The sequence below is a fragment of the Hyla sarda genome, chromosome 7 (genome assembly GCF_029499605.1).
Source record: "Hyla sarda isolate aHylSar1 chromosome 7, aHylSar1.hap1, whole genome shotgun sequence".
NCBI lineage: Eukaryota > Metazoa > Chordata > Amphibia > Anura > Hylidae > Hyla > Hyla sarda.
In genome coordinates this window covers 27,995,687-28,007,563 of record NC_079195.1, presented here as the reverse complement: position 1 = coordinate 28,007,563, position 11,877 = coordinate 27,995,687, and positions in this window count along the sequence as shown.

Genomic DNA, 11,877 nt, shown 5'->3' with positions numbered 1-11,877 from the left:
TACAGGGGGATCCTACATACAAGGGGGTCTTGTATACATGAGGGTACTACATACAGTGGGCAAACTACTTACAGGGGGTCCTCTATACAGGGGGGCAAACTACCTGCAGAGGGTCCTACGTACAGGGTGCAATCTACCTGCATGGGGTCTTACATACAGGGGGTCTTATATACAAAGGGGTCCTACGTACAGGAGGCAAACCATCTACAGGATGTCCTATATAGAGGGGGCAAAATACCTACAGGGAAGTACAACACACAGGGAAGTCTTCTACATAGGGGGGGTCCTCCATACAGGGGGCAAACTACCTACATGGGGTCATCTATAAAGGGGACAAACTACTGTGGTAGTGACGCAGAGACCTTAAGGGCTTGCTGGGACTTGTAGTAGGACTGGACAATTGAGTGCAGACCATGTTGACTTGACAGATGACAGGGACTGACTTGACTCATAAAAATATGACTGTATCTTACTTGACTTGATGGTGGCTGCAGAACTTGACTTTGAGGCCTCCAACACTCCGGGGACACACACACACTAGGCACGACTGCACTGGACCTCAGCAAAAACTAGGAAAAAAGAGAGAGGCTAGCTCCACCCAAGGCTTATATGGGGGAGACTAGCAGGGAGCCCATAGGTCACCCCTGGGATCACCTGGTCACTAGTACCTCCTGGGTAACAATCACGACATAACGCTTAAAGATACAACACATTTTATAATACAATACACTGAACATATGTACAGGGGGGAAACAGGTGCAAGGGGCCCTGGGGACACTAAAGGAGGCTGCCTAACAGGGCAGCAAGGGTATGGGCTAAAATCTCCTGTACTGGGCCACCACAAACTCCCCCTCTTAAATACAGTCGTCCTTGACGCCCAGTCCTGGAGGGCGGAGGACTGAAGTGGCCACTGGGGCCTAGTGACAGCTGCTGGGGAATTATGCAAAATGTCCTTCACAGGTCTGGTTATAGAACAAGGTAGAAACGAGTCCATGTAGCACTGTAAATGTCCATACATGCTCTTTGGTTTGGTAAACATGTGGGATTAACGAGCTTTGTAAATGCTCTAGGAACACATTTTAGACCATAATACTCACAAGTTTGCAGATTGGGCTGCTGGAGGATACAGTCATGGCCATAAGTGTTGGCAACCCTGACATTTTTCAAGAAAATGAATTATTTCTCACAGAAAAGGATTGCAGTAACACATGTTTTGCTGTACACGTGTTTATTCTCTTTGTGTGTATTAGAACAAAACCAAAAAAGGCTCACCAAACTCCAAAAATGGTCTGGATAAAATTATTGGCACCCTTAAAGGGGTTATCCGGCATAAGGTGATTTTAGTACGTACCTGGCAGGCAGTAATGGACATGCTTAGGAAGGATCTGTGCTTGTCTTGGGGCTAAATTGCTATGTCATGAGATTACCATAACACTGTGGCTAGCTTTTTGTGAACTTGTATTTCCTGTTTGACTCATGTTTTTTTTCACTACAAATCCCACAATGCCATTTTCCTCCCTCTCACACATCAGCCACCCCACCCATTGAAACAAAAGACCTGTGGTTTTCACTCAGGGTGCCTACAGCTGTTGCATTAGTTGCAGATTGATCCCTCCACCCATTGAAGCAGACAGGCTCCCTGTCATCAGCTGACTAGTGAGTCAGGTCTCGGCCGCATTGCAAGCTGGGAAAAATCCAAGACAACAGTAATTTTGTATGCTGGTAAAAATAAATAGTGGGGTGAAAATCACAGAGGAATTGTGAGAAATCCATCACACACAGGTAAAGACACTTTATTATGAACTACACTAACTTTACAGCCCCTGTAGCATAGTCAAATAAAAAAAAAATCCTGGAATACCCCTTTAACTTAATATTTAGTTGCACACCCTTTGGGAAAAAATAACTGAAATCAGTGGCTTCCTATAACCATCAATAAGCTTCTTACACCTCTCAGCCGGAATGTTGGACCACTCTTCCTTTGCAAACTGCTGCAGGTCTCTCTTATTGGAAGGCGCCTTTTCCCAACAACAATTTTAAGATCTCTCCACAGGTGTTCAATGGGATTTAGATCTGGACCCATTGCTGCCACTTCAGAACTCTCCAGTGCTTTGTTGCCATCCATTTCTGGGGGCTTTTTGACGTATGTTTGGGGTCATTGTCCTGCTGGAAGACCCAAGATCTCGGAAACAAACCCAGCTTTCTGACACTGGGCTGTACAGTGCGACCCAATCTGTTCGTAATTATCAGATTTCATGATGCCTTGTACACATTCAAGACACCCAGTGCCAGAGGCAGCAAAACAACCCCAAAACATCACTGAACCTCCACCATATTTCACTGTAGGTACTGTGTTCTTTTCTTTATAGGCCTCATTCCATTTTTTTGTAAACAGTAGAATGATGTGCTTTACCAAAAAGCTCTATCTTGGTCTCATCTGTCCACAAGACGTTTTCCCAGAGGGATTTTTTCTCAAGTTCATTTTGGCAAAATGTAGTCTTTCTTTTTTATGTCTCTGTGTCAGCAGTGGGGTCCTCCAGGGTCTCCTGCCATAACATTTCATTTCATTTAAATGGCGACGGATAGTTCGTGCTGACACTGATGCTCCATGAGCCTGCAAGGACAGCTTGAATATCTTTGTAACTTGTTTGGGGCTGCTTATCCACCATCCGGACTATCCTACATTGACACCTTTCATCAATTTTTCTTTTCCGTCCACACCCAGGGAGATTAGCTATAGTGCCATGGGTTGCAAACTTCTTGATAACGTTGCGCACTGTGGACAAAGGCAAATCTAGATCTCTGGAGATGGACTTGTAACCTTGAGATTGTTGATATTTTTCCACAATTTTGGTTCTCAAGTCCTCAGACAGTTCTCTTCTCCTCTTTCTGTTGTCAATACTTAGTGTGGAACATAGACACACAATGCAAAGACTAAGTTAACTTCTCTCCTTTTTATCTGCTTTCAGACGTGATTTTTTATATTGCCCACACCTGTAACTTGCCCCCGGCGAGTTTAATGGCGCATCACATGCTTAAAACAATCTTATTTATCCACAATTTTGAAAGGGTGCCAATAATTTTGTCCAGCCCATTTTTGGAGTTTGGTGTGACATTATGTCCAATTTACTTTTTTTTCCTCCCTTTTTTGGTTTAGTTCCAATACACACAAAGGGAATAAACATGCGTATAGCAAAACATGTGTTACTGCAATCCTTTTCTGTGAGAAATACTCACCTTCGGTTCTTAACACTTCTGCCCAGAACTCAACAAGTAGTGTGATACTATTTAACCATTTTACCTCTGCATAATGTACTCTGCCTCTACACGTGTCTTACCTTTAGTTTCAGGGGAACCCTCTGGCCAGTAGAGTACCCTGTACACGAGGACAGAAACATTTTAAACAGATGTATATACATTGGACATTTGTGGACTGGGACTACAAGTAATGTTACAGTCCTAACTTAAGTGTTCACATATGAACGGACTATGTGTGGTACATAACCTTATACACTATATTGTGAGCTAACCTTTGTAGCTTGCAGGAATTTGTCCTTGTATTGACCTTTGGGACCTGCGCAACACCACTTCTGGAGAGTCTGGAAAGCCTTCGTCTTCAGGAGCTTTTGGAACCTCTGGAACGGCTGCTGGCTCTTGCTCAGCGAACTCGGGAGCTGGTTTTAGTCCAGGACCAGTTGGATTCGGAGTCGCTGGCAGCAGTGGTGGAGACTGGTGGGGTATAAGCTGGAGCCAACGATGACAACACTGGGACTGTTGTGGAGATTAGTGTCGGTTGGACCGGCCCCGGGGTTGGTGAGACACAGAAGATCGCAGGCGGACTCGGAGTAAACATGGGGAAATCCATAGATGGATGGATCCCTTCGCCTGGGACGTACTCTCTCACAGGTCTGATGGCTGGAGGAGATGGTGCTGGGAGCACTGGCAGATCTTCTTTTAGACACAACTTGATCCGGTTTTGGTGAACAACTTTTGGCTCATACCCATGCTTTTGTAGTTCGTACACATCAGAATCTGGATAGGGTATGGCCGTCACCGTGTACGGTTCTGTCTCCCAGATAGAGTCTAATTATGAGTTCTTGGAAACCTCCGCAGCCACACTTTATCACCCAATTGAAGTGCTTTGGCAGAGGCATGACTATTATAGTCCTGTTGTTGTCTTTGTTGAGCCTCACCCATCTTCTTGCCGACAATTTCTTTGGCTTCTTGGATTCTTCTCTGGTGGTCAGAGACCCACTCCAGGGAGGCTTATGGAGAGTTGTTGAACAGGGCTTGGAGCCCAAATGCTTGGTCCTTAGGCAGCTTCCCATGTCGACTCATCATCAAGTAGAATGGGGTGTACCCCATAGAACAATGGACGGTGTTATTATAGATCTCCAATAGTTCGGGCAGCAACCGGAGCCACTCTTCATGTCTGGAGACAGAGGCTGCTTGCAACATGTAGATAAAGACTTGATTGATGCGCTCACAGAATACATTCCCCTGGGGGTGGTAAGCAGTAGTCCGGACTCTCTTGCAGGCATGGAATTGCCACAGCTCTTGGAAGAGTTGGGCCTTAAAGGCCGTTCCACGGTCCACCAGGACAGACTCCGGACACCCAAGGGTTTACACCCAATCCGAGTAGAATATCTGGGCCGCTGTCTTGGCTGTGAGGTCCTTAACGGGTACAACGACAACCCACTTAGAGTAGTGATCCACCATGGTGAGAGCATAAATAGACCCAGACCGGGTAGCAGACAACTTGACATGGTCTAGCATGACCAACTAGTTGGGCCTTTCACTCTGGATGGAATGGAGGGGTGCTCTTGTGTCCTTGCGCACATTCTTAGTGAAGATACAGACTGCACCATTTCTCAACGTTGCTCCGCATTCTGATCCAATAGAATCTTTGCCTGACAGTAGCTTCGGTCTTGTGGACTCCAAAGTGTCCCGACTCATCATGGTATGCGTTGAGGACCATTACTGCGTCTCTTCAGGGAACCAGAATCTGATAAAGTCAATCGCCAGAGACCGGATCCTAAGAATTTCGATACAACAGTCCCTTTCAGTGCACAAACAGTCGCTTTCAGCTCGTACTCATGTCACACAGAGCCCGGCGTAGACGAGTTGGTACCATTTCAGCCAGAAGGTAGTCCAACAGATCCCCCATGACGACTTTCGTCTTGAAGAGTCTTCCAGGTGTATAGGTCTTCTTTAACCTTTTCAGACCTGGGTTCACCGTCCATGAGGGCGGTCACATCATTCTCTATCAAGAACCTTTGATAAAATGGGGGCATCTCCACGTCTTCCCACACGTCTTCGACAGGGGGTTCTTCACCGGGGGTCATCCTAGACAGTACGTCAGCATTGACATTTGACTTGCCGCTTCTGTACTTGATGGTGAATCTGTAATTAGCTAATCTTGAAGTCCAACACTGTTCGTTGGCACCCAAATTGGCGGTGTTTAGGTGGGCCAATGGGTTATTATCCGTGTAGATAGTGGCAGCCAAATAGTCTTTGAACTTTTTGGTCACGACCTGTACCAGGGTGACAAGTTCCAACTTGAATGAGCTGTAATTTGCATCTTCTCTGCCCCTCGCAGGTTACGACTGGCATAAGCAATCACTCTCTCTTGCCTCTCCTGGACCCTCAAAACTGGCATCAGTATATAGCCGGAATGGCTGACTGTAGTCTGGATACGCCAAGATGGGGGGTTCTGTCAGAAGACGTTTAAGAGCTTGGAATGCAATAGGTAGTCTTCCATTGTACTTCTCCTTCATCGTACCCCGTAAGAGAGCTGTGAGGGGTTCTGCAATCTGGTCGAAGTGGGGAATGAAGCGGCGATAGTAGCCGAAAAATCCCAGGAAGCTCCTGACATCTTTCACCGTGCGTGGGGTAGGCCAGTTCTTGACAACTTACACCTTTTCAGGATTGGGCTGGACTTCCTCGGTGCTGACAACATGACCCAAGTAGTGAACCTGAGGTTTAAGCAGATGACACTTTGATGACTTGATCTTCAGCCCACATTTGATCAAGACTTAATGCTTGATCAGGATTTGGAAAACGTCTGACAGATGACTGAGGTGGTAGGGCTTGGAATACACAATTACATCGTCCAGGTACAATAGGACACTGAAAATCCAGATGACCTAGGCACCTTTCCATCAAACGCTGGAACGTAGCAGGGGCATTGCACAGCCTAAACGGCATACTTTTAAACTCGGACAGTCCCATAGGCGTCATGAAGGCAGTCTTCTCCCGATCCTCCACAGCCATGGGTACTTGCCAATATTCACTGGTTAAGTCTAGGGTGGAGAAGTAAGCTGCCGACCCCCCGAGGGTGGTGAGTGACTCCTCGATCCTTGGCAATGGATAAGTGTCCTTGTGTGTGACATTGTTCAATTTGCTGTAGTCGACACAGAAGCAGATGATTCCGTCCTTTTTCTTGACTAGGACAAGTGGCGCAGCCCAGGAACTCTGTCTTTCTTGAATGATGCCTACCTCTTTCATGTCGGCAAGCATCTTCTTGACAGTCAGATACATGCTTGGCGCGACCGGGTGGTGTCTTTCCTTGGTGGACTGTTGCTTGTGAGGATTCGGTGCTGGATCTTTGAAGTCTGCCCAAAGTCTGTGGGGTGCTTGTTGAAAGCCTCATGGTACCTCTTGGCAACATTAATGATTCAGCTGACTTGGTCCCTTGGGGTAGTGTCATCTCCAACTTGGAGTAGCGCTCACCAGGGCTCGGGAGGACTTGTACCAGATCCTTCAGCCACTTGAGTTGCACGCTGTCGGGCCACCAGATGTTCTGTCACAGTGTTTTTCGACTTTAGGAGGTACAGCTGGGATACAGGAGTGCATTTGGGCAAGACAGTAGCAGAATCAGACATTTTTACTAACCGCACTGGGACTCTCCCGTTGGTGACAGTGACACAAGGCTTCTCGCAGATCGAAAAAGAGGATGATGTTCCAATTGCATAGGTTCCAGCTGGGCTTAATAGTCCCTATTCTTGACTCTGGGACATGCACGATACCAGATGATGGTCTCCGTGTTGGGTTGTAAGGTCACCGACCTGATGTCTTGAACTCGTACTCTGCAGATTTCACCTTGCTTGTTGGCAAACCTTTGCTCTGCCTGCAGGACTTTCAAGTGGTGCCCAAAGGGGACAGATGGGGAGGAGAGGCATACAAGGCATCTAATATTTCAGCAAAACAATTCTTCATAATGTTCATCCCTAAGATAAACTCAGCAGACCCCTTATCTGTCACATTAATTACAATCACTCCCTGCCCTGTAAGTAAATTTTTTACCAACTGAATGGTTGGCTCCCAGTATCCATGTCTGTGGACTGGTTGCCCATAACCCACAACTACTCTGAAGTTAATATCCTAAGGCTCACACAATAAACGAGCATCCCAATGCTGATAGAAAACACTTTTAGGTATAGTAGACACTTGCAACCCTGCATCTATCAATGCCTCCAACGGTACACCTTCTACAACCCTTTTTACATAGGGACAGGAGGCGACATAAAGTGAGAGTCCTGACTTAGGTTGTTCGGGGATTGGACCTGATGACTGTTTTCCTGAGGGCCGGTCCGCAACCTCAGGGGAAATCCGTTTAAATCCCAGCACTGCATTTTCCAATGTTGTGGTTTATTATAGTAAGTGCAAAAGCGTCTTTGAGTCCCCAAGAGTCTATCGAACGGAGGATTGCGGTAATTTAAATTGCGAGGAGCAGAAGCAGGGGCCGGTTTTCTAGACAGGGGCGGTTCACAGTCAGGTGGAGCGACCTGGGTGGCAAGCTCCTTTACAGCCTTAGTCAGTTGTTCAATCTGAGATGATCAACAGAATGAAATTGTTCATCAATCTGTAAATCTGAGGCTGCGGTGACTGGCAAAGTAGAGGACACTGGGGCTGGCGATGGTGGTGGTATAGGTCTAGCTACCGCCCCTAGTGGCTCTGGAACAGGCTTCCTTTAACTCAGTCCCGGACTCAATCACTTGGATAGCCAGTCTCTTGAAAGCGGGGAAGGACAAGTTGGGGTTTTGGATCCCTAACATTCTCAGTTGGGCTTTGTCCCACTTATTATGAGCCCCATCAATAAATCTGTCCATTAACACCTTATTGCCCATGAATACCGGTGCATGCGCTGGAACACCAGGACTGTTGATGCTGACTGCAGGCAGGGCTGGCAAGATCCTGGCTGCTGGGGCAGGTGATGACCTCACTGCTGGAGATGAAGGGGCGCTCTCGCCTGGTTGATCTGGAGAGCTGGGTTCTGACATCTTGATGAGTTTTGAGTGCACTGTCGCTTTAAGAACAATAAGGTTTTATTCTTCTTAAAGCGACAGGAACTTCCTGTTTTGGTCCAGTCAGCAAAATCTTCCCCTTTGTAACACAGGGCAGCTCTTTGGTTAATCCACGCTCGATTGAAGAAGCGCCACCGCTGGGGACTAACAGGGCGGAGCTGCAACCGCTTGGGCGCGCTGGAAACCCCGGACCAGCTTTTCAGGTACTACCTCTGTACAGTTCACAGTTCACAGTAGCAGATAACAGTACTTTTCTTCAACCCCCCCCCCCCTTCTATTTCACAAGCGCCACGAGTAAACCACTTTTCATTTGCAAAGTCCCATACACTTTCTGGCGCAGACTTAAACCGGATTGGCATGCGGTTGTTGCCGACGATATTGGACACAGTTCAGACTAGGGGAGGACTTGTGGCATAAGGTTGTGGTAGCAGGGTGTGATGAGGGCAGATGTTGTTACCCTAGGGACAGATGGCATTAACCTCTTGTATTCGTGATGCCAGGGTGTGGTATAGCCTGAAATCACCAGAAGGTATACCGCTGGATCCTGGGCTAGGCACAGGGGCAATAAAGACTCCAATGACAAGTTATGGACAACCGTAGCTTTACTGAGGGTAAACAGTTAGTACAGTCTATACAGTTCAGCCAGGGCCCAAGGAGGTGACCAGTGATGCAGAGACCGTAAGTGTTAGGAATCACGGCAGGTGGACAGCAGGTGGTGGATCCTCTGGGCCTGTGTGGAAGGAGACTTGAGCTGTGCCAAGGAGCAAGGTCTAAGGTGCCACAGGTTTTCACCAGAGCCCACCGCAAAGAGGGATGGTCTTGCTGCGGCAGGTGGCACCCAGGTCGCTACCCCTAGCACGACTCATCCACACAGGTAGCTGGGGGGGGTGGCGTGACACAGACAGAGACTGGCAGGACATGGCTGGCAGGACGTGGCGGGATGGCAGCAGGACAAGGCAGGTACACAGATTCAGCAGGAAGCAGGAACGGGTACATTGGAAACTGGAATACAGGACTTCACAAAGGCAAAGACTATCAAGGAATACCAAAGATCTGCCCAGGGAACCGGGAGGGGAAAATACTTAGCCCAGGTAACAGGTGCTAGAACTAATTGGGCGCTGGCCGTTTAAGAAAGTGAGCCCTGGCGGGTGCACGCCCTAGAAGGCAGAGGCATGCTCACCAGAGCTGCGTGGACGTATGGAACAGAAACACAGGACCGTAAGTGACAACGGGTTGAGACTCGCATGCGGGCGCATCCCATGATGCAAATCTCAGCCCCGCCGGCAGCGGGGACAGAAAGCGCTCATGGCCAGCAAGTCCGGCAGGAGCGCAACTGTAACAGTAAGGGCTTGCTGGGACTTGTAGTAGGACTGGACAATTGAATGCAGACCACGCTGACTTGACAGATGACAGGGACTGACTTGACTTGACTCATAAAGCTGTGACTTTAGCTTACTTGAATTGATGGTGGCTGCAGGACTTGACACTACTGCCCTGGACCTCAGCTTAGCAGAAGAGCAGAGCTCAAAGAGAAAGAAGCTCCACCCAGGACATATATGGGGGAGACTAGCAGGGAGCCCATAGGTCACTCTTGGGGTCACCTGGTCACTGGTACCTGGGTAACAATCACATGACATAACTCTTAACCCCTTAACGACGCAGGACGTATATTTACGTCCTGCGCCGGCTCCCGCGATATGAAGCGGGATCGCGCCGCGATCCCGCATCATATCGCGTGGGTCCCGGCGCTAATCAACGGCCGGGACCCGCGGCTAATACCACACATCGCCGATCGCGGCGATGTGCGGTATTAACCCTTTAGAAGCGGCGGTCAAAGCTGACCGCCGCTTCTAAAGTGAAACTGAAAGTATCCCGGCTGCTCAGTCGGGCTGTTCGGGACCGCCGCGGTGAAATCGCGGCGTCCCGAACAGCTGATCGGACACCGGGAGGGCCCTTACCTGCCTCCTCGGTGTCCGATCGACGAATGACTGCTCCGTGCCTGAGATCCAGGCAGGAGCAGTCAAGCGCCGATAATGCTGATCACAGGCATGTTAATACACGCCTGTGATCAGGATGAGAGATCAGTGTGTGCAGTGTTATAGGTCCCTATGGGACCTATAACACTGCAAAAAAAAAGTTAAAAAAAAGTGTTAATAAAGGTCATTTAACCCCTTCCCTAATAAAAGTTTGAATCACCCCCCTTTTCCCATAAAAAAAATAAAACAGTGTAAAAAAAAAAATAAATAAACATATGTGGTATCGCCGCGTGCGTAAATGTCCGAACTATAAAAATATATCATTAATTAAGCCGTACGGTCAATGGCGTACGCGCAAAAAAATTCCAAAGTCCAAAAAAGCGTATTTTGGTAACTTTTTATAACATTAAAAAATGAATAAAAAGTGATCAAAAAGTCAGATCAAAACAAACATCCTACCAATAAAAACTTCAGATCACTGCGCAAAAAATTAGTCCTCATACCGCCCTGTACGTGGAAAAATAAAAAAGTTATAGGGGTCAGAAGATGACATTTTTAAACGTATAAATTTTCCTGCATGTAGTTATGATTTTTTCCAGAAGTGCGACAAAATCAAACCTATATAAGTAGGGTATCATTTTATCCGTATGGACCTACAGAATAATGATAAGGTGTAATTTTTACCGAAATATGCACTGCGTAGAAACGGAAGCCCCCAAAAGTTACAAAATGGCGTTTTTTTTCGATTTTGTCGCACAATGATTTTTTTTTCCATTTTGCCGTGCATTTTTGGGTAAAATGACTAATGTCACTGCAAAGTAGAATTGGCGACACAAAAAATAAGCCATAATATGGATTTTTAGGTGGAAAATGGAAAGGGTTATGATTTTTAAAAGGTAAGGAGGAAAAAACGAAAGTGCAAAAACGGAAAAACCCTGAGTCCTTAAGGGGTTAAAGATACAACACATTTTATAATACAATACACTGCAGAACATATGTACAGGGGGGAAACAGGTGCAAGGGGCCCTGGGGACAATGAAGAAGGCTATCTAACAGGGCAGCAAGGATATGGGGCAATATCTCCCATACTGAGCCACCACACCACCTACAGAGGGTCCTGCATACAGGAAATAAACTACCTACAGAGAGTCCTGCATTCATGGGGCAAACTACCTGCATGGGGTCCTACATACAGAGGGGTTTTATATACACAGGGGTCCTACATACAGGAGGCAAACCACCTACAGGATGTCCTATATAGAGGGGGCAAAATACCTACAGGGAAGTCCAACACACAGGGAAGTCTTATACATAGGGGGGTCCTGCATACAGGGGGCAAACTACCTACAGGGGGTCCTCTATAAAGGGGATAAAATACCTACAGGGGGTCCTCTATAAAGGGGATAAAATACCTACAGGGGGTCCTCTATAAAGGAAATAAACTACCTAGAGAGGGTCCTACATACACAGGGCAAACTACCTGCAGGGGGTCCTACATAAAGGGGGGTCTTATATACTCAGGGGTTCTACATACAAGAGGCAAATCACCTAGAGGATGTCCTATATAGAGGGGGCAAAATACCTACAGGGAAGTC